This window comes from Somniosus microcephalus, chromosome 12 (genome assembly GCF_052327205.1).
Source record: "Somniosus microcephalus isolate GS21.2 chromosome 12, FLI_Smic_1.0, whole genome shotgun sequence".
Taxonomy (NCBI): domain Eukaryota; kingdom Metazoa; phylum Chordata; class Chondrichthyes; order Squaliformes; family Somniosidae; genus Somniosus; species Somniosus microcephalus.
The window spans coordinates 5335700-5363584 of NC_140998.1; the positions used below are offsets into that span (position 1 = coordinate 5335700).

The window sequence follows — 27885 nt, forward strand, 5'->3', positions numbered from 1 at the left end:
GTGTGAGTTAGGACACGGGGCAGTGAGCACAGGGGATGATGGGTGAACGGGACTGGGTGTGAGTTAGGACACGGGGCAGTGAGCACAGCGGGTGATGGGTGAACGGGACTTGGTGTGAGTTAGGACACGGGGCAGTGAGCACAGGGGGTGATGGGTGAACGGGACTGGGTGCGAGTTAGGACACGGGGCAGTGAGCACAGGGGGTGATGGGTGAACGGGACTGGGTGCGAGTTAGGACAGGGGGCAGTGAGCACAGGGGGTGATGGGTGAACGGGACTGGGTGTGAGTTAGGACACGGGGCAGTGAGCACAGGGGGTGATGGGTGAACGGGACTGGGTGTGAGTTAGGACACGGGGCAGGGAGCACAGGGGGTGATGGGTGAACGGGACTGGGTGTGAGTTAGGACACGGGGCAGTGAGCACAGGGGGCGATGGGTGAACGGGACTGGGTGTGAGTTAGGACACGGGGCAGTGAGCACAGGGGGTGATGGGTGAACGGGACTGGGTGTGAGTTAGGACACGGGGCAGTGAGCACAGGGGGTGATGGGTGAACGGGACTGGGTGTGAGTTAGGACATGGGGCAGTGAGCACAGGGGGTGATGGGTGAACGGGACTGGGTGTGAGTTAGGACACGGGGCAGTGAGCACAGGGGTGGTGGGTGAACAGGACTGGGTGCGAGTTACGACACGGGGCAGTGAGCACAGCGGGTGATGGGTGAACGGGACTGGGTGTGAGTTAGGACACGGGGCAGTGAGCACAGGGGGTGATGGGTGAACGGGACTGGGTGTGAGTTAGGACACGGGGCAGTGAGCACAGGGGGTGATGGGTGAACAGGACTGGGTGTGAGTTAGGACACGGGGCAGTAAGCACAGGGGGTGATGGGTGAACAGGACTGGGTGTGAGTTAGGACACGGGGCAGTGAGCACAGGGGGTGATGGGTGAACGGGACTGGGTGTGAGTTGCGACACGGGGCACCGAGCACAGGGGGTGATGGGTGAACGGGACTGGGTGTGAGTTAGGACACGGGGCAGTGAGCACAGGGGGTGATGGGTGAACAGGACTGGGTGCGAGTTAGGACACGGGGCAGTGAGCACAGGGGGTGATGGGTGAACAGGACTGGGTGTGAGTTAGGACACGGGGCAGTGAGCACAGGGTGATGGGTGAACGGGACTGGGTGTGAGTTAGGACACGGGGCAGTGAGCACAGGGGGTGATGGGTGAACGGGACTGGGTGTGAATAAGGACACGGGGCAGTGAGCACAGGGGGTGGTGGGTGAACGGGACTGGGTGTGAGTTAGGACACGGGGCAGTGAGCACAGGGGGTGATGGGTGAACTGGACTGGGTGTGAGTTAGGACACGGGGCAGTGAGCACAGGGGGTGATGGGTGAACAGGACTGGGTGTGAGTTAGGACACGGGGCAGTGAGCACAGGGGGTGATGGGTGAACGGGACTGGGTGTGAATAAGGACACGGGGCAGTGAGCACAGGGGGTGATGGGTGAACGGGACTGGGTGTGAGTTAGGACACGGGGCAGTGAGCACAGGGGGTGATGGGTGAACAGGACTGGGTGCGAGTTAGGACACGGGGCAGTGAGCACAGGGGGTGATGGGTGAACAGGACTGGGTGTGAGTTAGGACACGGGGCAGTGAGCACAGGGTGATGGGTGAACGGGACTGGGTGTGAGTTAGGACACGGGGCAGTGAGCACAGGGGGTGATGGGTGAACGGGACTGGGTGTGAATAAGGACACGGGGCAGTGAGCACAGGGGGTGGTGGGTGAACGGGACTGGGTGTGAGTTAGGACACGGGGCAGTGAGCACAGGGGGTGATGGGTGAACGGGACTGGGTGTGAGTTAGGACACGGGGCAGTGAGCACAGGGGGTGATGGGTGAACGGGACTGGGTGTGAGTTAGGACACGGGGCAGTGAGCACAGCGGGTGATGGGCGAACGGGACTGGGTGTGAGTTAGGACACGGGGCAGTGAGCACAGGGGGTGATGGGTGAACGGGACTGGGTGTGAGTTAGGACACGGGGCAGTGAGCACAGGGGGTGATGGGCGAACGGGACTGGGTGTCAGTTAGGACACGGGGCAGTGAGCACGGGGTGATGGTTGAACTGGACTGGGTGTGAGTTAGGACACGGGGCAGTGAGCACAGGGGGTGATGGGTGAACGGGACTGGGCGTGAGTTAGGACACGGGGACAGTGAGCACAGGGGGTGATGGGTGAACGGGACTGGGTGTGAGTTAGGACACAGGGCAGTGAGCACAGGGGGTGATGGGTGAACGGGACTGGGTGTGAGTTAGGACACGGGGCAGTGAGCACAGGGGGTGATGGGTGAACGGGACCGGGTGTGAGTTAGGACACGGGGCAGTGAGCACAGGGGGTGATGGGTGAACGGGACTGGGTGTGAGTTAGGACACGGGGCAGTGAGCACAGGGGGTGATGGGTGAACGGGACTGGGTGTGAGTTAGGACACGGGGCAGTGAGCACAGGGGGTGAGGGGTGAACGGGAGTTGGTGTGAGTTAGGACACGGGGCAGTGAGCACAGGGGGTGATGGGTGAACGGGACTGGGTGTGAGTTAGGACACGGGGCAGTGAGCACAGGGGGTGATGGGTGAACGGGGTTGGTGTGGGTGAGGACACGGGGCAGTGAGCACAGGGGGTGATGGGTGAACGGGACTGGGTGTGAGTTAGGACACGGGGCAGTGAGCACAGGGGGTGATGGGTGAACGGGACTGGGTGCGAGTTAGGACACGGGGCAGTGAGCACAGGGGGTGATGGGTGAACGGGACTGGGTGCGAGTTAGGACACGGGGCAGTGAGCACAGGAGGCGATGGGTGAACGGGACTGGGTGCGAGTTAGGACACGGGGCAGTGAGCACAGGGGGTGATAAGTGAACGGGACTGGGTGCGAGTTAGGACACGGGGCAGTGAGCACAGGGGGTGATGTGTGAACGGGACTGGGTGTGAGTTAGGACACGGGGCAGTGAGCACAGGGGGTGATGGGTGAACGGGACTGGGTGTGAGTTAGGACACGGGGCAGGGAGCACAGGGGGTGATGGGTGAACGGGACTGGGTGTGAGTTAGGACACGGGGCAGTGAGCACAGGGGGCGATGGGTGAACGGGACTGGGTGTGAGTTAGGACACGGGGCAATGAGCACAGGGGGTGATGGGTGAACGGGACTGGGTGTGAGTTAGGACACGGGGCAGTGAGCACAGGGGGTGATGGGTGAACGGGACTGGGTGTGAGTTAGGACATGGGGCAGTGAGCACAGGGGGTGATGGGTGAACGGGACTGGGTGTGAGTTAGGACACGGGGCAGTGAGCACAGGGGTGGTGGGTGAACAGGACTGGGTGCGAGTTACGACACGGGGCAGTGAGCACAGGGGGTGATGGGTGAACGGGACTGGGTGTGAGTTAGGACACGGGGCAGTGAGCACAGGGGTGGTGGGTGAACAGGACTGGGTGCGAGTTACGACACGGGGCACTGAGCACAGGGGGTGATGGGTGAACGTGACTGGGTGTGAGTTAGGACACGGGGCAGGGAGCACAGGGGGTGATGGGTGAATGGGACTCGGTGCGAATTAGGACACGGGGCAGTGAGCGGGACTGGGTGTGAGTTAGGACACGGGGCAGTGAGCACAGAGGGTGATGGGTGAACAGGACTGGGTGCGAGTTAGGACACGGGGCAGTGAGCACAGGGGGTGATGGGTGAACGGGGCTGGGTGTGAGTTAGGACACGGGGCAGTTAGCACAGGGGGCGATGGGTGAACGGGACTGGGTGCGAGTTAGGACACGGGGCAGTGAGCACAGGGGGTGATGGGTGAACGGGACTGGGTGTGAGTTAGGATACGGGGCACTGAGCACAGGGGGTGAGGGGTGAACGGGACTGGGTGTGAGTTAGGACACGGGGCAGTGAGCACAGGGGGTGATGGGTGAACGGGACTGGGTGCGAGTTAGGACACGGGGCAGTGAGCACAGGGGGTGATGGGTGAACGGGACTCGCTGCGAATTAGGACACGGGGTAGTGAGCACAGCGGGTGATGGGTGAACGGGACTGGGTGTGAGTTAGGACACGGGGCAGTGAGCACAGGGGGTGGTGGGTGAACGAGACTGGGTGTGAGTTAGGACACGGGGCAGTGAGCACAGGGGGTGATGGGTGAACGGGACTTGGTGCGAGTTGGGACACGGGGCAGTGAGCACAGGGGGTGATGGGTGAACGGGACTGGGTGCGAGTTAGGACACGGGGCAGTGAGCACAGTGGGTGATGGGTGAACGGGAATGGGTGTGAGTTAGGACACGGGGCAGTGAGCACAGGGGGTGATGGGTGAACGGGACTGGGTGTGAGTTAGGACACGGGGCAGTGAGCACAGGGGGTGATGGGTGAGCGGGACTGGGTGTGAGTTAGGACACGGGGCAGTGAGCACAGGGGATGATGGGTGAACGGGACTGGGTGTGAGTTAGGACACGGGGCAGTGAGCACAGCGGGTGATGGGTGAACGGGACTTGGTGTGAGTTAGGACACGGGGCAGTGAGCACAGGGGGTGATGGGTGAACGGGACTGGGTGCGAGTTAGGACAGGGGGCAGTGAGCACAGGGGGTGATGGGTGAACGGGACTGGGTGTGAGTTAGGACACGGGGCAGTGAGCACAGGGGGTGATGGGTGAACGGGACTGGGTGTGAGTTAGGACACGGGGCAGGGAGCACAGGGGGTGATGGGTGAACGGGACTGGGTGTGAGTTAGGACACGGGGCAGTGAGCACAGGGGGCGATGGGTGAACGGGACTGGGTGTGAGTTAGGACACGGGGCAGTGAGCACAGGGGGTGATGGGTGAACGGGACTGGGTGTGAGTTAGGACACGGGGCAGTGAGCACAGGGGGTGATGGGTGAACGGGACTGGGTGTGAGTTAGGACATGGGGCAGTGAGCACAGGGGGTGATGGGTGAACGGGACTGGGTGTGAGTTAGGACACGGGGCAGTGAGCACAGGGGTGGTGGGTGAACAGGACTGGGTGCGAGTTACGACACGGGGCAGTGAGCACAGCGGGTGATGGGTGAACGGGACTGGGTGTGAGTTAGGACACGGGGCAGTGAGCACAGGGGGTGATGGGTGAACGGGACTGGGTGTGAGTTAGGACACGGGGCAGTGAGCACAGGGGGTGATGGGTGAACGGGACTGGGTGTGAGTTGCGACACGGGGCACCGAGCACAGGGGGTGATGGGCGAACGGGACTGGGTGTCAGTTAGGACACGGGGCAGTGAGCACGGGGTGATGGGTGAACTGGACTGGGTGTGAGTTAGGACACGGGGCAGTGAGCACAGGGGGTGATGGGTGAACGGGACTGGGCGTGAGTTAGGACACGGGGACAGTGAGCACAGGGGGTGATGGGTGAACGGGACTGGGTGTGAGTTAGGACACGGGGCAGTGAGCACAGGGGGTGATGGGTGAACGGGACTGGGTGTGAGTTAGGACACGGGGCAGTGAGCACAGGGGGTGATGGGTGAACGGGACTTGGTGTGAGTTAGGACACGGGGCAGTGAGCACAGGGGGTGATGGGTGAACGGGACTGGGTGTGAGTTAGGACACGGGGCAGTGAGCACAGGGGGTGATGGGTGAATGGGACTGGGTGCGAGTTAGGACACGGGGCAGTGAGCACAGGGGGTGATGGGTGAACGGGACTGGGTGCGAGTTAGGACACGGGGCAGTGAGCACAGGGGGTGATGGGTGAACGGGACTTGGTGTGAGTTAGGACACGGGGCAGTGAGCACAGGGGGTGATGGGTGAACGGGACTGGGTGTGAGTTAGGACACGGGGCAGTGAGCACAGGGGGTGATGGGTGAATGGGACTGGGTGCGAGTTAGGACACGGGGCAGTGAGCACAGGGGGTGATGGGTGAACGGGACTGGGTGCGAGTTAGGACACGGGGCAGTGAGCACAGGGGGTGATGGGTGAACAGGACTGGGTGTGAGTTAGGACACGGGGCAGTGAGCACAGGGGGTGATGGGTGAACAGGACTGGGTGTGAGTTAGGACACGGGGCAGTGAGCACAGGGGGTGATGGGTGAACGAGACTGGGTGTGAGTTAGGACACGGGGCAGTGAGCACAGGGGGTGATGGGTGAACAGGACTGGGTGTGAGTTAGGACACGGGGCAGTGAGCACAGGGGGTGATGGGTGAACAGGACTGGGTGCGAGTTAGGACACGGGGCAGTGAGCACAGGGGGTGATGGGTGAACGGGACTGGGTGTGAGTTAGGACACGGGGCAGTGAGCACAGGGGGTGATGGGTGAACGGGACTGGGTGTGAGTTAGGACACGGGGCAGTGAGCACAGGGGGTGATGGGTGAACGGGACTGGGTGTGAGTTAGGACACGGGGCAGTGAGCACAGGGGGTGATGGGTGAACGGGACTGGGTGTGGGTTAGGACACGGGGCAGTGAGCACAGGGGGTGATGGGTGAACGGGACTGGGTGTGAGTTAGGACACGGGGCAGTGAGCACAGGGGGTGATGGGTGAACGGGACTGGGTGTGAGTTAGGACACGGGGCAGTGAGCACAGGGGGTGATGGGTGAACGGGACTGGGTGTGAGTTAGGACACGGGGCAGTGAGCACAGGGGGTGATGGGTGAACGGGACTGGGTGTGAGTTAGGACACGGGGCATTGAGCACAGGGGGCGATGGGTGAACGGGACTGGGTGTGAGTTAGGATACGGGGCAGTGAGCACAGGGGGTGATGGGTGAACGGGACTGGGTGTGAGTTAGGACACCGGGCAGTGAGCACAGGGGGCGATGGGTGAACGGGACTGGGTGTGAGTTAGGACACGGGGCAGTGATCACAGGGGGTGATGGGTGAACGGGACTGGGTGTGAGTTAGGACACGGGGCAGGGAGCACAGGGGGTGATGGGTGAACGGGACTGGGTGTGAGTTAGGACACGGGGCAGTGAGCACAGGGGGTGATGGGTGAACGGGACTGGGTGTGAGTTAGGACACGGGGCATTGAGCACAGGGGGCGATGGGTGAACGGGACTGGGTGTGAGTTAGGATACGGGGCAGTGAGCACAGGGGGTGATGGGTGAACGGGACTGGGTGTGAGTTAGGACACCGGGCAGTGAGCACAGGGGGCGATGGGTGAACGGGACTGGGTGTGAGTTAGGACACGGGGCAGTGATCACAGGGGGTGATGGGTGAACGGGACTGGGTGTGAGTTAGGACACGGGGCAGGGAGCACAGGGGGTGATGGGTGAACGGGACTGGGTGTGAGTTAGGACACGGGGCAGTGATCACAGGGGGTGATGGGTGAACGGGACTGGGTGTGAGTTAGGACACGGGGCAGTGAGCACAGGGGGTGATGGGTGAGCGGGACTGGGTGTGAGTTAGGACACGGGGCAGTGAGCACAGGGGGTGATGGGTGAACGGGACTGGGTGTGAGTTAGGACACGGGGCAGGGAGCACAGGGGGTGATGGGTGAACGGGACTGGGTGTGAGTTAGAACACGGGGCAGTGAGCACAGGGGGCGATGGGTGAACGGGACTGGGTGTGAGTTAGGACACGGGGCAATGAGCACAGGGGGTGATGGGTGAACGGGACTGGGTGTGAGTTAGGACACGGGGCAGTGAGCACAGGGGGTGATGGGTGAACGGGACTGGGTGTGAGTTAGGACACGGGGCAGTGAGCACAGGGGGCGATGGGTGAACGGGACTGGGTGCGAGTTAGGACACGGGGCAGTGAGCACAGGGGGTGATGGGTGAACGGGACTGGGTGTGAGTTAGGACACGGGGCAGTGAGCACAGGGGGTGATGTGTGAACGGGACTGGGTGTGAGTTAGGACACGGGGCAGTGAGCACAGGGGGTGATGGGTGAACGGGACTGGGTGTGAGTTAGGACACGGGGCAGGGAGCACAGGGGGTGATGGGTGAACGGGACTGGGTGTGAGTTAGGACACGGGGCAGTGAGCACAGGGGGCGATGGGTGAACGGGACTGGGTGTGAGTTAGGACACGGGGCAATGAGCACAGGGGGTGATGGGTGAACGGGACTGGGTGTGAGTTAGGACACGGGGCAGTGAGCACAGGGGGTGATGGGTGAACGGGACTGGGTGTGAGTTAGGACATGGGGCAGTGAGCACAGGGGGTGATGGGTGAACGGGACTGGGTGTGAGTTAGGACACGGGGCAGTGAGCACAGGGGTGGTGGGTGAACAGGACTGGGTGCGAGTTACGACACGGGGCAGTGAGCACAGGGGGTGATGGGTGAACGGGACTGGGTGTGAGTTAGGACACGGGGCAGTGAGCACAGGGGTGGTGGGTGAACAGGACTGGGTGCGAGTTACGACACGGGGCACTGAGCACAGGGGGTGATGGGTGAACGTGACTGGGTGTGAGTTAGGACACGGGGCAGGGAGCACAGGGGGTGATGGGTGAATGGGACTCGGTGCGAATTAGGACACGGGGCAGTGAGCGGGACTGGGTGTGAGTTAGGACACGGGGCAGTGAGCACAGAGGGTGATGGGTGAACAGGACTGGGTGCGAGTTAGGACACGGGGCAGTGAGCACAGGGGGTGATGGGTGAACGGGGCTGGGTGTGAGTTAGGACACGGGGCAGTTAGCACAGGGGGCGATGGGTGAACGGGACTGGGTGCGAGTTAGGACACGGGGCAGTGAGCACAGGGGGTGATGGGTGAACGGGACTGGGTGTGAGTTAGGATACGGGGCACTGAGCACAGGGGGTGATGGGAGAACGGGACTGGGTGTGAGTTAGGACACGGGGCAGTGAGCACAGGGGGTGATGGGTGAACGGGACTGGGTGCGAGTTAGGACACGGGGCAGTGAGCACAGGGGGTGATGGGTGAACGGGACTCGGTGCGAATTAGGACACGGGGTAGTGAGCACAGCGGGTGATGGGTGAACGGGACTGGGTGTGAGTTAGGACACGGGGCAGTGAGCACAGGGGGTGGTGGGTGAACGAGACTGGGTGTGAGTTAGGACACGGGGCAGTGAGCACAGGGGGTGATGGGTGAACGGGACTTGGTGCGAGTTGGGACACGGGGCAGTGAGCACAGGGGGTGATGGGTGAACGGGACTGGGTGCGAGTTAGGACACGGGGCAGTGAGCACAGTGGGTGATGGGTGAACGGGAATGGGTGTGAGTTAGGACACGGGGCAGTGAGCACAGGGGATGATGGGTGAACGGGACTGGGTGTGAGTTAGGACACGGGGCAGTGAGCACAGCGGGTGATGGGTGAACGGGACTTGGTGTGAGTTAGGACACGGGGCAGTGAGCACAGGGGGTGATGGGTGAACGGGACTGGGTGCGAGTTAGGACAGGGGGCAGTGAGCACAGGGGGTGATGGGTGAACGGGACTGGGTGTGAGTTAGGACACGGGGCAGTGAGCACAGGGGGTGATGGGTGAACGGGACTGGGTGTGAGTTAGGACACGGGGCAGGGAGCACAGGGGGTGATGGGTGAACGGGACTGGGTGTGAGTTAGGACACGGGGCAGTGAGCACAGGGGGCGATGGGTGAACGGGACTGGGTGTGAGTTAGGACACGGGGCAGTGAGCACAGGGGGTGATGGGTGAACGGGACTGGGTGTGAGTTAGGACACGGGGCAGTGAGCACAGGGGGTGATGGGTGAACGGGACTGGGTGTGAGTTAGGACATGGGGCAGTGAGCACAGGGGGTGATGGGTGAACGGGACTGGGTGTGAGTTAGGACACGGGGCAGTGAGCACAGGGGTGGTGGGTGAACAGGACTGGGTGCGAGTTACGACACGGGGCAGTGAGCACAGCGGGTGATGGGTGAACGGGACTGGGTGTGAGTTAGGACACGGGGCAGTGAGCACAGGGGGTGATGGGTGAACGGGACTGGGTGTGAGTTAGGACACGGGGCAGTGAGCACAGGGGGTGATGGGTGAACAGGACTGGGTGTGAGTTAGGACACGGGGCAGTAAGCACAGGGGGTGATGGGTGAACAGGACTGGGTGTGAGTTAGGACACGGGGCAGTGAGCACAGGGGGTGATGGGTGAACGGGACTGGGTGTGAGTTAGGACACGGGGCAGTGAGCACAGGGGGTGATGGGTGAACGGGACTGGGTGTGAGTTAGGACACGGGGCAGTGAGCACAGCGGGTGATGGGCGAACGGGACTGGGTGTGAGTTAGGACACGGGGCAGTGAGCACAGGGGGTGATGGGTGAACGGGACTGGGTGTGAGTTAGGACACGGGGCAGTGAGCACAGCGGGTGATGGGCGAACGGGACTGTGTGTGAGTTAGGACACGGGGCAGTGAGCACAGGGGGTGATGGGCGAACGGGACTGGGTGTCAGTTAGGACACGGGGCAGTGAGCACGGGGTGATGGTTGAACTGGACTGGGTGTGAGTTAGGACACGGGGCAGTGAGCACAGGGGGTGATGGGTGAACGGGACTGGGCGTGAGTTAGGACACGGGGACAGTGAGCACAGGGGGTGATGGGTGAACGGGACTGGGTGTGAGTTAGGACACGGGGCAGTGAGCACAGGGGGTGATGGGTGAACGGGACTGGGTGTGAGTTAGGACACGGGGCAGTGAGCACAGGGGGTGATGGGTGAACGGGACTTGGTGTGAGTTAGGACACGGGGCAGTGAGCACAGGGGGTGATGGGTGAACGGGACTGGGTGTGAGTTAGGACACGGGGCAGTGAGCACAGGGGGTGATGGGTGAATGGGACTGGGTGCGAGTTAGGACACGGGGCAGTGAGCACAGGGGGTGATGGGTGAACGGGACTGGGTGCGAGTTAGGACACGGGGCAGTGAGCACAGGGGGTGATGGGTGAACGGGACTTGGTGTGAGTTAGGACACGGGGCAGTGAGCACAGGGGGTGATGGGTGAACGGGACTGGGTGTGAGTTAGGACACGGGGCAGTGAGCACAGGGGGTGATGGGTGAATGGGACTGGGTGCGAGTTAGGACACGGGGCAGTGAGCACAGGGGGTGATGGGTGAACGGGACTGGGTGCGAGTTAGGACACGGGGCAGTGAGCACAGGGGGTGATGGGTGAACAGGACTGGGTGTGAGTTAGGACACGGGGCAGTGAGCACAGGGGGTGATGGGTGAACAGGACTGGGTGTGAGTTAGGACACGGGGCAGTGAGCACAGGGGGTGATGGGTGAACAGGACTGGGTGCGAGTTAGGACACGGGGCAGTGAGCACAGGGGGTGAGGGGTGAACGGGACTGGGTGTGAGTTAGGACACGGGGCAGTGAGCACAGGGGGTGATGGGTGAACGGGACTGGGTGTGGGTTAGGACACGGGGCAGTGAGCACAGGGGGTGATGGGTGAACGGGACTGGGTGTGAGTTAGGACACGGGGCAGTGAGCACAGGGGGTGATGGGTGAACGGGACTGGGTGTGAGTTAGGACACGGGGCAGTGAGCACAGGGGGTGATGGGTGAACGGGACTGGGTGTGAGTTAGGACACGGGGCAGTGAGCACAGGGGGTGATGGGTGAACGGGACTGGGTGTGAGTTAGGACACGGGGCAGTGAGCACAGGGGGTGATGGGTGAACGGGACTGGGTGTGAGTTAGGACACGGGGCATTGAGCACAGGGGGCGATGGGTGAACGGGACTGGGTGTGAGTTAGGATACGGGGCAGTGAGCACAGGGGGTGATGGGTGAACGGGACTGGGTGTGAGTTAGGACACCGGGCAGTGAGCACAGGGGGTGATGGGTGAACGGGACTGGGTGTGAGTTAGGACACGGGGCAGTGAGCACAGGGGGTGATGGGTGAACGGGACTGGGTGTGAGTTAGGACACGGGGCATTGAGCACAGGGGGCGATGGGTGAACGGGACTGGGTGTGAGTTAGGATACGGGGCAGTGAGCACAGGGGGTGATGGGTGAACGGGACTGGGTGTGAGTTAGGACACCGGGCAGTGAGCACAGGGGGCGATGGGTGAACGGGACTGGGTGTGAGTTAGGACACGGGGCAGTGATCACAGGGGGTGATGGGTGAACGGGACTGGGTGTGAGTTAGGACACGGGGCAGGGAGCACAGGGGGTGATGGGTGAACGGGACTGGGTGTGAGTTAGAACACGGGGCAGTGAGCACAGGGGGCGATGGGTGAACGGGACTGGGTGTGAGTTAGGACACGGGGCAATGAGCACAGGGGGTGATGGGTGAACGGGACTGGGTGTGAGTTAGGACACGGGGCAGTGAGCACAGGGGGTGATGGGTGAACGGGACTGGGTGTGAGTTAGGACACGGGGCAGTGAGCACAGGGGGCGATGGGTGAACGGGACCGGATGTGAGTTAGGACACGGGGCAGTGAGCACAGGGGGTGATGGGTGAACGGGACTGGGTGTGAGTTAGGACACGGGGCAGTGAGCACAGGGGTGGTGGGTGAACAGGACTGGGTGCGAGTTACGACACGGGGCAGTGAGCACAGCGGGTGATGGGAGAACGGGACTGGGTGTGAGTTAGGACACGGGGCAGTGAGCACAGGGGGTGATGGGTGAACGGGACTGGGTGTGAGTTAGGACACGGGGCAGTGAGCACAGGGGGTGATGGGTGAACGGGACTGGGTGTGAGTTAGGACACGGGGCAGTGAGCACAGGGGGTGATGGGTGAACAGGACTGGGTGCGAGTTAGGACACGGGGCAGTGAGCACAGGGGGTGATGGGTGAACAGGACTTGGTGCGAGTTAGGACACGGGGCAGGGAGCACAGGGGTGGTGGGTGAACGGGACTGGGTGTGAGTTAGGACACGGGGCAGTGAGCACAGGGGGTGATGGGTGAACGGGACTGGGTGTGAGTTAGGACATGGGGCAGTGAGCACAGGGTGATGGGTGAACGGGACTGGGTGTGAGTTAGGACACGGGGCAGTGAGCACAGGGGGTGATGGGTGAACGGGACTGGGTGTGAATAAGGACACGGGGCAGTGAGCACAGGGGGTGATGGGTGAACGGGACTGGGTGTGAGTTAGGACACGGGGCAGTGAGCACAGGGGGTGATGGGTGAACGGGACTGGGTGTGAGTTAGGACACGGGGCAGTGAGCACAGCGGGTGATGGGCGAACGGGACTGGGTGTGACTTAGGACACGGGGCAGTGAGCACAGGGGGTGATGGGTGAACGGGACTGGGTGCGAGTTAGGACACGGGGCAGTGAGCACAGGGGGCGATGGGTGAACGGGACTGGGTGTGAGTTAGGACACGGGGCAGTGAGCACAGGGGGTGATGGGTGAACGGGACTGGGTGTGAATAAGGACACGGGGCAGTGAGCACAGGGGGTGATGGGTGAACGAGACTGGGTGTGAGTTAGGACACGGGGCAGTGAGCACAGGGGGTGATGGGTGAACGGGACTGGGTGTGGGTTAGGACACGGGGCAGTGAGCACAGGGGGTGATGGGTGAACGGGACTGGGTGTGAGTTAGGACACGGGGCAGTGAGCACAGGGGGTGATGGGTGAACGGGACTGGGTGTGAGTTAGGACACGGGGCAGTGAGCACAGGGGCTGATGGGTGAACGGGACCGGATGTGAGTTAGGACACGGGGCAGTGAGCACAGGGGGTGATGAGTGAACGGGAGTGGGTGTGAGTTAGGACACGGGGCAGTGAGCACAGGGGGTGATGGGTGAACGGGACTGGGTGTGAGTTAGGACACGGGGCAGTGAGCACAGGGGGTGATGGGTGAACGGGACTGGGTGTGAGTTAGGACACGGGGCAGTGAGCACAGCGGGTGATGGGCGAACGGGACTGTGTGTGAGTTAGGACACGGGGCAGTGAGCACAGGGGGTGATGGGCGAACGGGACTGGGTGTCAGTTAGGACACGGGGCAGTGAGCACGGGGTGATGGGTGAACTGGACTGGGTGTGAGTTAGGACACGGGGCAGTGAGCACAGGGGGTGATGGGTGAACGAGACTGGGTGTGAGTTAGGACACGGGGCAGTGAGCACAGCGGGTGATGGGTGAACGGGACTGGGTGTGGGTTAGGACACGGGGCAGTGAGCACAGGGGGTGATGGGTGAACGGGACTGAGTGCGAGTTAGGACACGGGGCAGTGAGCACAGGGGGTGATGGGTGAACGGGACTGGGTGTGAGTTAGGACACGGGGCAGTGAGCACAGGGGCTGATGGGTGAACGGGACCGGATGTGAGTTAGGACACGGGGCAGTGAGCACAGGGGGTGATGAGTGAACGGGAGTGGGTGTGAGTTAGGACACGGGGCAGTGAGCACAGGGGGTGATGGGTAAACGGGACTGGGTGTGAGTTAGCACACGGGGCAGTGAGCACAGCGGGTGATGGGCGAACGGGACTGGGTGTGAGTTAGGACACGGGGCAGTGAGCACAGGGGTTGATGGGTGAACGGGACTGGGTGTGAGTTAGGACACGGGGCAGTGAGCACAGCGGGTGAGGGGCGAACGGGACTGTGTGTGAGTTAGGACACGGGGCAGTGAGCACAGGGGGTGATGGGCGAACGGGACTGGGTGTCAGTTAGGACACGGGGCAGTGAGCACGGGGTGATGGGTGAACTGGACTGGGTGTGAGTTAGGACACGGGGCAGTGAGCACAGGGGGTGATGGGTGAACGGGACTCGGTGTGAGTTAGGACACGGGGCAGTGAGCACAGGGGGTGATGGGTGAACGGGACTGGGTGTGAGTTAGGACACGGGGCAGTGAGCACGGGGGTGATGGGTGAACGGGACTGGGTGTGAGTTAGGACACGGGGCAGTGAGCACGGGGGTGATGGGTGAACGGGACTGGGTGTGAGTTAGGACACGGGGCAGTGAGCACAGGGGGTGATGGGTGAACAGGACTGGGTGTGAGTTAGGACACGGGGCAGTGAGCACAGGGGGTGATGGGTGAACGGGACTTGGTGTGAGTTAGGACACGGGGCAGTGAGCACAGGGGGTGATGGGTGAACGGGACTTGGTGTGAGTTAGGACACGGGGCAGTGAGCACAGGGGGTGATGGGTGAACGGGACTGGGTGTGAGTTAGGACACGGGGCAGTGAGCACAGGGGGTGATGGGTGAACGGGACTTGGTGTGAGTTAGGACACGGGGCAGTGAGCACAGGGGGTGATGGGTGAATGGGACTGGGTGCGAGTTAGGACACGGGGCAGTGAGCACAGGGGGTGATGGGTGAACGGGACTGGGTGCGAGTTAGGACACGGGGCAGTGAGCACAGGGGGTGATGGGTGAACGGGACTGGGTGCGAGTTAGGACACGGGGCAGTGAGCACAGGGGGCGATGGGTGAACGGGACTGGGTGTGAATAAGGACACGGGGCAGTGAGCACAGGGGGTGATGGGTGAACGAGACTGGGTGTGAGTTAGGACACGGGGCAGTGAGCACAGGGGGTGATGGGTGAACGGGACTGGGTGTGAGTTAGGACACGGGGCAGTGAGCACAGGGGGTGATGGGTGAACGGGACTGGGTGTGAGTTAGGACACGGGGCAGTGAGCACAGGGGCTGATGGGTGAACGGGACCGGATGTGAGTTAGGACACGGGGCAGTGAGCACAGGGGGTGATGAGTGAACGGGAGTGGGTGTGAGTTAGGACACGGGGCAGTGAGCACAGGGGGTGATGGGTGAACGGGACTGGGTGTGAGTTAGGACACGGGGCAGTGAGCACAGGGGGTGATGGGTGAACGGGACTGGGTGTGAGTTAGGACACGGGGCAGTGAGCACAGCGGGTGATGGGCGAACGGGACTGTGTGTGAGTTAGGACACGGGGCAGTGAGCACAGGGGGTGATGGGCGAACGGGACTGGGTGTCAGTTAGGACACGGGGCAGTGAGCACGGGGTGATGGGTGAACTGGACTGGGTGTGAGTTAGGACACGGGGCAGTGAGCACAGGGGGTGATGGTGTGAACGGGACTGGGCGTGAGTTAGGACACGGGGCAGTGAGCACAGGGGGTGATGGGTGAACGGGACTGGGTGTGTGTTAGGACACGGGGCAGTGAGCACAGGGGGTGATGGGTGAACGGGACTGGGTGTGAGTTAGGACACGGGGCAGTGAGCACAGGGGGTGATGGGTGAACGGGACTTGGTGTGAGTTAGGACACGGGGCAGTGAGCACAGGGGGTGATGGGTGAACGGGACTGGGTGTGAGTTAGGACACGGGGCAGTGAGCACAGGGGGTGATGGGTGAATGGGACTGGGTGCGAGTTAGGACACGGGGCAGTGAGCACAGGGGGTGATGGGTGAACGGGACTGGGTGCGAGTTAGGACACGGGGCAGTGAGCACAGGGGGTGATGGGTGAACGGGACTTGGTGTGAGTTAGGACACGGGGCAGTGAGCACAGGGGGTGATGGTGTGAACGGGACTGGGTGTGAGTTAGGACACGGGGCAGTGAGCACAGGGGGTGATGGGTGAACGGGACTGGGTGCGAGTTAGGACACGGGGCAGTGAGCACAGGGGGTGATGGGTGAACGGGACTGGGTATGAGTTAGGACACGGGGCAGTGAGCACAGGGGGTGATGGGTGAACGGGACTGGGTGTGAGTTATGACACGGGGCAGTGAGCACAGGGGGTGATGGGTGAACGGGACTGGGTGCGAGTTAGGACACGGGGCAGTGAGCACAGGGGGTGATGGGTGAACAGGACTGGGTGTGAGTTAGGACACGGGGCAGTGAGCACAGGGGGTGAGGGGTGAACGGGACTGGGTGTGAGTTAGGACACGGGGCAGTGAGCACAGGGGGTGATGGGTGAACGGGACTGGGTGTGAGTTAGGACACGGGGCAGTGAGCACAGGGGGTGATGGGTGAACGGGACTGGGTGTGGGTTAGGACACGGGGCAGTGAGCACAGGGGGTGATGGGTGAACGGGACTGGGTGTGAGTTAGGACACGGGGCAGTGAGCACAGGGGGTGATGGGTGAACGGGACTGGGTGTGAGTTAGGACACGGGGCAGTGAGCACAGGGGGTGATGGGTGAACGGGACTGGGTGTGAGTTAGGACACGGGGCATTGAGCACAGGGGGCGATGGGTGAACGGGACTGGGTGTGAGTTAGGATACGGGGCAGTGAGCACAGGGGGTGATGGGTGAACGGGACTGGGTGTGAGTTAGGACACGGGGCAGTGAGCACAGGGGGCGATGGGTGAACGGGACTGGGTGTGAGTTAGGACACGGGGCAGTGATCACAGGGGGTGATGGGTGAACGGGACTGGGTGTGAGTTAGGACACGGGGCAGGGAGCACAGGGGGTGATGGGTGAACGGGACTGGGTGTGAGTTAGAACACGGGGCAGTGAGCACAGGGGGCGATGGGTGAACGGGACTGGGTGTGAGTTAGGACACGGGGCAATGAGCACAGGGGGTGATGGGTGAACGGGACTGGGTGTGAGTTAGGACACGGGGCAGTGAGCACAGGGGGTGATGGGTGAACGGGACTGGGTGTGAGTTAGGACATGGGGCAGTGAGCACAGGGGGTGATGGGTGAACGGGACTGGGTGTGAGTTAGGACACGGGGCAGTGAGCACAGGGGGTGATGGGCGAACGGGACTGGGTGTCAGTTAGGACACGGGGCAGTGAGCACAGGGGGCGATGGGTGAACAGGACTGGGTGTGAGTTAGGACACGGGGCAGTGAGCACAGGGGGTGATGGGTGAACGGGACTGGGTGTGAGTTAGGACACGGGGCAGTGAGCACGGGGTGATGGGTGAACTGGACTGGGTGTGAGTTAGGACACGGGGCAGTGAGCACAGGGGGTGATGGGTGAACAGGACTGGGTGTGAGTTAGGACACGGGGCAGTGAGCACAGGGGGCGATGGGTGAACGGGACTTGGTGTGAGTTAGGACACGGGGCAGTGAGCACAGGGGGTGATGGGTGAACGGGACTGGGTGTGAGTTAGGACACGGGGCAGTGAGCACAGGGGGTGATGGGTGAACGGGACTGAGTGCGAGTTAGGACACGGGGCAGTGAGCACAGGGGGTGATGGGTGAACGGGACTGGGTGTGAGTTAGGACACGGGGCAGGGAGCACAGGGGCTGATGGGTGAACGGGACTCGGTGTGAGTTAGGACACGGGGCAGTGAGCACAGGGGGCGATGGGTGAACGGGACTGGGTGTGAGTTAGGACACGGGGCAGTGAGCACAGGGGGTGATGGGTGAACGGGACTGGGTGTGAGTTAGGACACGGGGCAGTGAGCACAGGGGGTGATGGGTGAACGGGACTGGGTGTGAGTTAGGACACGGGGCAGTGAGCACAGGGGGTGATGGGTGAACGGGACTGGGTGTGAGTTAGGACACGGGGCAGTGAGCACAGGGGGTGATGGGTGAACGGGACTGGGTGTGAGTTCGGACACGGGGCAGTGAGCACAGGGCTGGTGGGTGAATGGGACTGGGTGTGAGTTAGGACACGGGGCAGTGAGCACAGGGGGTGATAGTGAACGGGACTGGGTGTGAGTTAGGACACGGGGCCGTGAGCACAGGGGGTGATGGGTGAACGGGACTGGGTGTGAGTTAGGACACGGGGCAGTGAGCACAGGGGGTGATGGGTGAACAGGACTGGGTGTGAGTTAGGACACGGGGCAGTGAGCACAGGGGGTGACAGTGAACGGGACTGGGTATGAGTTAGGACACGGGGCAGTGAGCACAGGGGGCGATGGGTGAACAGGACTGGGTGTGAGTTAGGACACGGGGTAGTGAGCACAGCGGGTGATGGGTGAACGGGACTGGGTGTGAGTTAGGACACGGGGCAGTGAGCACAGGGGGTGATGGGTGAACGGGACTGGGTGCGAGTTTGGACACGGGGCAGTGAGCACAGGGGGTGATGGGTGAACGGGACTGGGTGTGAGTTAGGACACGGGGCAGTGAGCACAGGGGGTGATGGGTGAACGGGACTGGGTGTGAGTTAGGACAGGGGGCAGTGAGCACAGGGGGCGATGGTGAACGAGACTGGGTGTGAGTTAGGACACGGGGCAGTGAGCACAGGGGGTGATGGGTGAACGGGACTGGGTGTGAGTTAGGACACGGGGCAGTGAGCACAGGGGGTGATGGGTGAACGGGACTGGGTGTGAGTTAGGACAGGGGGCAGTGAGCACAGGGGGCGATGGTGAACGAGACTGGGTGTGAGTTAGGACAGGGGGCAGTGAGCACAGGGGGTGATGGGTGAACGAGACTGGGTGTGAGTTAGGACACGGGGCAGTGAGCACAGGGGGTGATGGGTGAACGGGACTGGGTGTGAGTTAGGACACGGGGCAGTGAGCACAGTGGGTGATGGGTGAACGGGACTGGGTGTGAGTTAGGACACGGGGCAGTGAGCACAGGGGGTCATGGGTGAACAGGACTGGGTGTGAGTTAGGACACGGGGCAGTGAGCACAGGGGGTCATGGGTGAACAGGACTGGGTGTGAGTTAGGACACGGGGCAGTGAGCACAGGGGGTGATGGGTGAACGGGACTTGGTGCGAGTTAGGACACGGGGCAGTGAGCACAGGGGGTGATGGGTGAACGGGACTGGGTGTGAGTTAGGACACGGGGCAGTGAGCACAGGGGGTGATGGGTGAACGGGACTGGGTGTGAGTTAGGACACGGGGCAGTGAGCACAGGGGGTGATGGGTGAACGGGACTCGGTGTGAGTTAGGACACGGGGCAGTGAGCACAGGGGGTGATGGGTGAACGGGACTGGGTGTGAGTTAGGACACGGGGCAGTGAGCACAGGGGGTGATGGGTGAACGGGACTGGGTGTGAGTTAGGACACGGGGCAGTGAGCACAGGGGGTGATGGGTGAACGGGACTGGGTGCGAGTTAGGACACGGGGCAGTGAGCACGGGGTGATGGGTGAACGGGACTTGGTGTGAGTTAGGACACGGGGCAGTGAGCACAGGGGGTGATGGGTGAACGGGACTGGGTGTGAGTTAGGACACGGGGCAGTGAGCACAGGGGGTGATGGGTGAACGGGTCTCGGTGTGAGTTAGGACACGGGGCAGTGAGCACAGGGGGTGATGGGTGAACGGGACTTGGTGCGAGTTGGGACACGTCGCAGTGCGCGCAGGGGGTGATGGGTGAACGGGACTGGGTGCGAGTTAGGACACGGGGCAGTGAGCACAGGGGGCGATGGGTGAACGGGACTGGGTGCGAGTTAGGACACGGGGCAGTGAGCACAGCAGCTGATGGGTGAACGGGACTGGGTGTGACTTAGGACACGGGGCAGTGAGCACAGGGGGTGATGGGTGAACGGGACTGGGTGTGAGTTAGGACACGGGGCAGTGAGCACAGGGGGTGATGGGTGAACGGGACTGGGTGTGAGTTAGGACACGGGGCAGTGAGCACAGGGGGTGATGGGTGAACGGGACTGGGTGTGAGTTAGGACACGGGGCAGTGAGCACAGGGGGTGATGGGTGAACGGGACTTGGTGTGAGTTAGGACACGGGGCAGTGAGCACAGGGGGTGATGGGTGAACGGGACTGGGTGCGAGTTAGGACACGGGGCAGTGAGCACAGGGGGTGATGGGTGAACGGGACTGGGTGTGAGTTAGGACACGGGTCAGTGAGCACAGGGGGTGATGGGTGAACGGGACTCGGTGTGAGTTGGGACACGGGGCAGTGAGCACAGGGGGTGATGGGTGAACGGGACTGGGTGTGAGTTAGGACACGGGGCAGTGAGCACAGGGGGTGATGGGTGAACGGGACTGGGTGTGAGTTAGGACACGGGGCAGTGAGCACAGGGGATGATGGGTGAACGGGACTGGGTGTGAGTTAGGACACGGGGCAGTGAGCACAGGGGGTGATGGGTGAACGGGACTGGGTGTGAGTTAGGACACGGGGCAGTGAGCACAGGGGGTGATGGGTGAACGGGACTTGGTGCGAGTTAGGACACGGGGCAGTGAGCACAGGGGTGATGGGTAAACGGGACTGGGTGTGAGTTAGGACACGGGGCAGTGAGCACAGGGGGTGAGGGGTGAACGGGACTGGGTGTGAGTTGGGACACGGGGCAGTGAGCACAGGGGGTGATGGGTGAACGGGACTGGGTGTGAGTTAGGACACGGGGCAGTGAGCACAGGGGGTGATGGGTGAACGAGACTGGGTGTGAGTTAGGACACGGGGCAGTGAGCACAGGGGGTGATGGGTGAACGGGACTCGGTGCGAGTTAGGACACGGGGCAGTGAGCACAGGGGGTGATGGGTGAACGGGACTCGGTGCGAGTTAGGACACGGGGCAGTGAGCACAGGGGGTGATGGGTGAACGGGACTGGGTGTGAGTTAGGACACGGGGCAGTGAGCACAGGGGGTGATGGGTGAACGGGACTGGGTGCGAGTTAGGACACGGGGCAGTGAGCACAGGGGGTGATGGGTGAACGGGACTTGTTGTGAGTTAGGACACGGGGCAGTGAGCACAGGGGGTGATGGGTGAACGGGACTGAGTGCGAGTTAGGACACGGGGCAGTGAGCACAGGGGGTGATGGGTGAACAGGACTTGGTGCGAGTTAGGACACGGGGCAGTGAGCACAGGGGCTGATGGGTGAACGGGACTCGGTGTGAGTCAGGACACCGGGCAGTGAGCACAGGGGGCGATGGTGAACGGGACTGGGTGTGAGTTATGACACGGGGCAGTGAGCACAGGGGGTGATGGGTGAACGGGACTGGGTGTGAGTTAGGACACGAGGCAGTGAGCACAGGGGGCGATGGGTGAACGGGACTGGGTGTGAGTTAGGACATGGGGCAGTGAGCACAGGGCTGGTGGGTGAACGGGACTGGGTGTGAGTTAGGACACGGGGCAGTGAGCACAGGGGGTGATAGTGAACGGGACTGGGTGTGAGTTTGGACACGGGGCAGTGAGCACAGGGGGTGATGGGTGAACGGGACTGGGTGTGAGTTAGGACACGGGGCAGTGAGCACAGGGGGTGATGGGTGAACGGGACTGGGTGTGAGTTAGGACACGGGGCAGTGAGCACAGGGCTGGTGGGTGAACGGGACTGGGTGTGAGTTAGGACACGGGGCAGTGAGCACAGGGGGTGATAGTGAACGGGACTGGGTGTGAGTTAGGACACGGGGCAGTGAGCACAGGGGTGGTGGGTGAACAGGACTGGGTGCGAGTTAGGACACGGGGTAGTGAGCACAGCGGGTGATGGGTGAACGGGACTGGGTGTGAGTTAGGACACGGGGCACTGAGCACAGTGGGTGATGGGTGAACGGGACTGGGTGTGAGTTAGGACACGGGGCAGTGAGCACAGGGGGTGATGGGTGAATGGGACTCGGTGCGAGTTTGGACACGGGGCAGTGAGCGGGACTGGGTGCGAGTTACGACACGGGGCAGTGAGCACAGAGGGTGATGGGTGAACAGGACTGGGTGCAAGTTAGGACACGGGGCAGTGAGCACAGGGGGTGATGGGTGAACGGGACTGGGTGTGAGTTAGGACACGGGGCAGTTAGCACAGGGGGCGATGGGTGAACGGGACTGGGTGCGAGTTAGGACACGGGGCAGTGAGCACAGGGGGTGATGGGTGAACGGGACTGGGTGTGAGTTAGGATACGGGGCAATGAGCACAGGGGGTGATGGGTGAACGGGACTGGGTGTGAGTTAGGACACGGAGCAGTGAGCACAGGGGGTGATGGGTGAATGGGGCTTCGTGTGAGTTAGGACACGGGGCAGTGAGCACAGGGGATGATGGGTGAACGGGACTGGGTGCGAGTTAGGACACGGGGCAGTGAGCACAGGGGGTGATGGGTGAATGGGACTTGATCAGTTAGGACATAAGAACATAAAAACATAAGAAATAGGAGCAGGAGTAGACCAATCGGCCCCTCGAGCCTGCTCCACCATTCAATAAGATCATGGCTGATCTGATCCTAACCGCCAATCTACTACCACAGAACATCTCCTGAATCTAACAGAATTAGACACACAAAAAAGGAGCAGGATCAGGCTACACGGCCCCTGGGCCCGCTCCGCTACCCACAGGGCCATGTCCGATCCGAACCTGGACTCATGTCCAAATTCCTGCCCGCTCCCCGTAACCCTTCATTCCCTTTACTTCTTGGAAACTGTCTATTTCTTTTTTAAATTTATGTAATGATGTAGCTTCTACAGCTTTTTGGGGCAGCATATTCCATGGACCTACCACCCTCTGAGTGAAGTAGTTCCTCCTCATCTCAGTTTTGAAAGAGCAGCCCCTTATTCTAAGACTATGCCCCCTAGTTCTAGTTTCACCCATCATCTGGAACATCCTCCCTGCATCCATCCGATCCAACCCCTTCACAATCTTATATGTTTCAATAAGATCGCCTCTCATTCTTCTGAACTCCAATGAGTAGAGTCCCAATCTACTCAACCTCTCCTCATATGTCCATCCCCTCATCCCTGGGATTAACCGAGTGAACCTTCTTTGTACTGACTCGAGAGCAAGTATGTCTTTTCTTAAGTACGGACACCAAAACTGTATGCAGTATTCCAGGTGCGGTCTCACCAATACCTTGTACAACTGAAGCAATACCTCCCTATTTTTATATTCTATCCCCCTAGCAATGAAAGCCAACATTCCATTGGCCTTCTTAATCACTTGCTGCACCTGCATACTAACCTTTTGAGTTTCGTGCACCAGGACCCCCAGATCCCTTTGTACTTCAGTACTTTCCAGTTTCTTGCCATTAAGATAATAACTTGCTCGATGATTTTTCCTGCCAAAGTGCATAACCTCACACTTTCCAGTATTGTATTCCATCTGCCAAATCTCTGCCCGCTTACTTAGCCTGTCTATGTCCCCTTGCAGGTTTTTTATGTCCTCCTCACTCACTACTTTCCCTCCCATCTTAGTATTATCTGCAAACTTTGATATGTTACACTCGGTCCTCTCCTCCAAATCGTTAATATAGATTGTAAAGAGTTGGGGACCCAGCACTGACCCCTGTGGAACACCACTAGTTACTGATTGCCAGTCTGAGAATGAACCATTTATCCCAACTCTCTGCCTTCTGTTAGATAGCCAATCCTCTATCCATGCCAGAATATTACCCCCAATCCCGTGATTTTTTATCTTAAGCAATAATCTTTTGTGTGGCACCTTGTCAAATGCCTTTTGGAAGTCTAAATACACTACGTCCACTGGTTCCCCTTTATCCACCCTATATGTTACTTCCTCAAAGAACTCCAGCAAATTTGTCAAACATGACTTCCCCTTCATAAAACCATGCTGACTTTGTCCTATTAAATTATGATTATCCAAATGTCCTGTTACTGTCTCCTTAATAATGGACTCCAAAATTTTACCTACCACAGATGTTAGGCTAACCGGTTTATCGTTTCCAGCCTTCTGTCTACTGACCTTTTTAAATAAGGGTGTTACATTAGCAGTTTTCCAGTCTGCCGGGACCTCTGCTGAGTCCAGGGAGTTTTGGAAAATTATTACTAATGCATCCACAATCCCAACCGCCACTTCCCTCAAGACCCTAGGATGTAAGCCATCAGGTCCAGGTGATTTATCCGCCTTGAGTCCCATTATTTTACCGAGTACCACTTCCTTAGTGATTTTGATCGTGTTTAGCTCCTCCCCCCCTATAGCCCCCTGTTTGTCCGGTGTTGGGATATTCTTAGTGTCCTCTACTATAAAGACTGATACAAAATATTCATTCAGTGTTTTTGCCATCTCCATATTTCCCACCATTAATTTCCCGGTCTCATCCTCTCAGGGACCAACATTTACTTTAGCCACCCTTTTTCTTTTTATATAACTATAAAAACTCTTACTATCTGTTTTTATATTTTTTGCTAATTTACTTTCATAATCTATCTTCCCTTTCTTAATCAATCTTTTTGTTATTTTTTGCTGTCTTTTAATGTTTTCCCAATCCTCTATCCTCCCACTAGATTTGGCTACCTTATATGCCCTTGTTTTTAGTCGAATACTATCCTTAATTTCTTTACTTAGCCACGGATGGCTGTCTTTTCTTTTACACCCTTTTCTTCTCAGTGGAATATATATTTTTTGGAAGTTGTAAAATAACTCCTTAAATGTACACCACTAATCATGTATCGTCTTACCCTTTAATCTATTTTCCCAATCCACTCTACTCAATTCCGCTCTCATACCTTCATAGCCTCCTTTATTCAAGCTTAGCACGCTTGTTTGAGATCCAACCTTCTCACCCTCTAATTGAATATGGAATTCAACCATGTTATGGTCACTCATTCCAAGGGGATCCTTTACTAGGACATTTTTAATTAATCCCATCTCGTTACACAGGACCAGATCTAAGGTTGCTTGCCCCCTGGTCGGTTCAGTTACATACTGCTCAAGAAACCCATCCCTAATACACTCAATGAACTCATCCTCAAGGCAGTCTTGCCCAATTTGATTTGTCCAATTAATATGATAGTTAAAATCCCCCATAATTATAGATGTTCCCTTATTACAAGCCTCAACTATTTCCTGATTGATACTCCGTCCAACAGAGTTGCAACTGTTCGGAGGCCTATAGACTACGCCCACTAGTGTATTTTTCCCCTTATTATTCCTTATCTCCACCCAAACTGTTTCATTATCCTGATCTTTTGACCCAATATCATTTCTCTGTATTACAGTGATTCCTTCCTTTATTAACATAGCCACCCCACCTCCCCTTCCTTCCTGCCTGTCCTTCCTGATCGTTAAATAACCTGGTATGTTTAATTCCCAGGCATTGTCACCCTGCAGCCATGTTTCTGTAATGGCCACAAGATCATACCCATATGTAGTTATTTGTGCCATTAACTCATCTATTTTGTTGCGAATGCTACGTGCATTCAGATAGAGAACTTTCAAATATGTTTTGTGACACTCAGTTCCTGCTTTTGTCCTTTTTATTACTTTACCTTTTACTCCATACCATCTGCCCCTTCCTGACACGCTCTGGTTTTTAATTTCCCCACTGCTACCTAAGTCTATGACCTTCTCTGTTGTCATTTTTATTATTTGCTCTCTAGGAACCTCCCCCCCACTAGTTAGTTTAAAGCCCTCTCTACAGCCCTAGTTATATGATTCGCCAGGACTCTAGTCCCAGCACTGGCCACGGGACACGGGGCAGTGAGCACAGGGTTGATGGGTGAACGGGGCTTGGTGCGAGTTAGGACACGGGGCAGTGAGCACAGGGTTGATGGGTGAACGGGGCTTGGTGCGAGTTAGGACACGGGGCAGTGAGCACAGGGTTGATGGGTGAACGGGACTGGGTGTGAGTTAGGACACGGGGCAGTGAGCACAGGGGGTGATGGGTGAACAGGACTGGGTGTGAGTTAGGACACGGGGCAGTGAGCACAGGGGGTGATGGGTGAACAGGACTGGGTGTGAGTTAGGACACGGGGCAGTGAGCACAGCGGGTGATGGGTGAACAGGACTGGGTGTGAGTTAGGACACGGGGCAGTGAGCACGGGGTGATGGGTGAACGGGACTGGGTGCGAGTTAGGACACGGGGCAGTGAGCACAGGGGGTGATGGGTGAACAGGACTGGGTGTGAGTTAGGACACGGGGCAGTGAGCACAGGGGGTGATGGGTGAACAGGACTGGGTGTGAGTTAGGACACGGGGCAGTGAGCACAGGGGGTGATGGGTGAACAGGACTGGGTGTGAGTTAGGACACGGGGCAGTGAGCACAGCGGGTGATGGGTGAACAGGACTGGGTGTGAGTTAGGACATGGGGCAGTGAGCACGGGGTGATGGGTGAACGGGACTGGGTGCGAGTTAGGACACGGGGCAGTGAGCACAGGGGGTGATGGGTGAACAGGACTGGGTGTGAGTTAGGACACGGGGCAGTGAGCACGGGGTGATGGGTGAACGGGACTGGGTGCGAGTTAGGACACGGGGCAGTGAGCACAGCGGGTGATGGGTGAACAGGACTGGGTGTGAGTTAGGACACGGGGCAGTGAGCACGGGGTGATGGGTGAACGGGACTGGGTGCGAGTTAGGACACGGGGCAGTGAGCACAGGGGGTGATGGGTGAACGGGACTGGGTGTGAGTTAGGACACGGGGCAGTGAGCACAGCGGGTGATGGGTGAACAGGACTGGGTGTGAGTTAGGACACGGGGCAGTGAGCACGGGGTGATGGGTGAACGGGACTGGGTGCGAGTTAGGACACGGGGCAGTGAGCACAGGGGGTGATGGGTGAACAGGACTGGGTGTGAGTTAGGACACGGGGCAGTGAGCACGGGGTGATGGGTGAACGGGACTGGGTGCGAGTTAGGACACGGGGCAGTGAGCACAGGGGGTGATGGGTGAACGGGACTGGGTGTGAGTTAGGACACGGGGCAGTGAGCACAGGGGGTGATGGGTGAACGGGACTGGGTGTGAGTTAGGACACGGGGCAGTGAGCACAGGGGGTGATGGGTGAACGGGACTGGGTGTGAGTTAGGACACGGGGCAGTGAGCACAGGGGGTGATGGGTGAACAGGACTGGGTGTGAGTTAGGACACGGGGCAGTGAGCACAGGGGGTGATGGGTGAACGGGGCTTGGTGTGAGTTAGGACACGGGGCAGTGAGCACAGGGGTTGATGGGTGAACGGGACTGGGTGTGAGTTAGGACACGGGGCAGTGAGCACAGCGGGTGATGGGTGAACAGGACTGGGTGTGAGTTAGGACACGGGGCAGTGAGCACGGGGTGATGGGTGAACGGGACTGGGTGCGAGTTAGGACACGGGGCAGTGAGCACAGGGGGTGATGGGTGAACAGGACTGGGTGTGAGTTAGGACACGGGGCAGTGAGCACGGGGTGATGGGTGAACGGGACTGGGTGCGAGTTAGGACACGGGGCAGTGAGCACAGGGGGTGATGGGTGAACGGGACTGGGTGTGAGTTAGGACACGGGGCAGTGAGCACAGGGGGTGATGGGTGAACGGGACTGGGTGTGAGTTAGGACACGGGGCAGTGAGCACAGGGGGTGATGGGTGAACGGGACTGGGTGTGAGTTAGGACACGGGGCAGTGAGCACAGGGGGTGATGGGTGAACAGGACTGGGTGTGAGTTAGGAC

General features: G+C 59.9%; 1 protein-coding gene across 5 annotated transcripts in view; it reads right to left on the minus strand.

The window, feature by feature from the left end:
• ift43 (intraflagellar transport 43 homolog (Chlamydomonas)) overlaps positions 1-27885 on the minus strand; it is a 269145-nt gene that overhangs the window by 18309 nt on the left and 222951 nt on the right. The gene's annotated exons all lie outside the window — the stretch shown is intronic.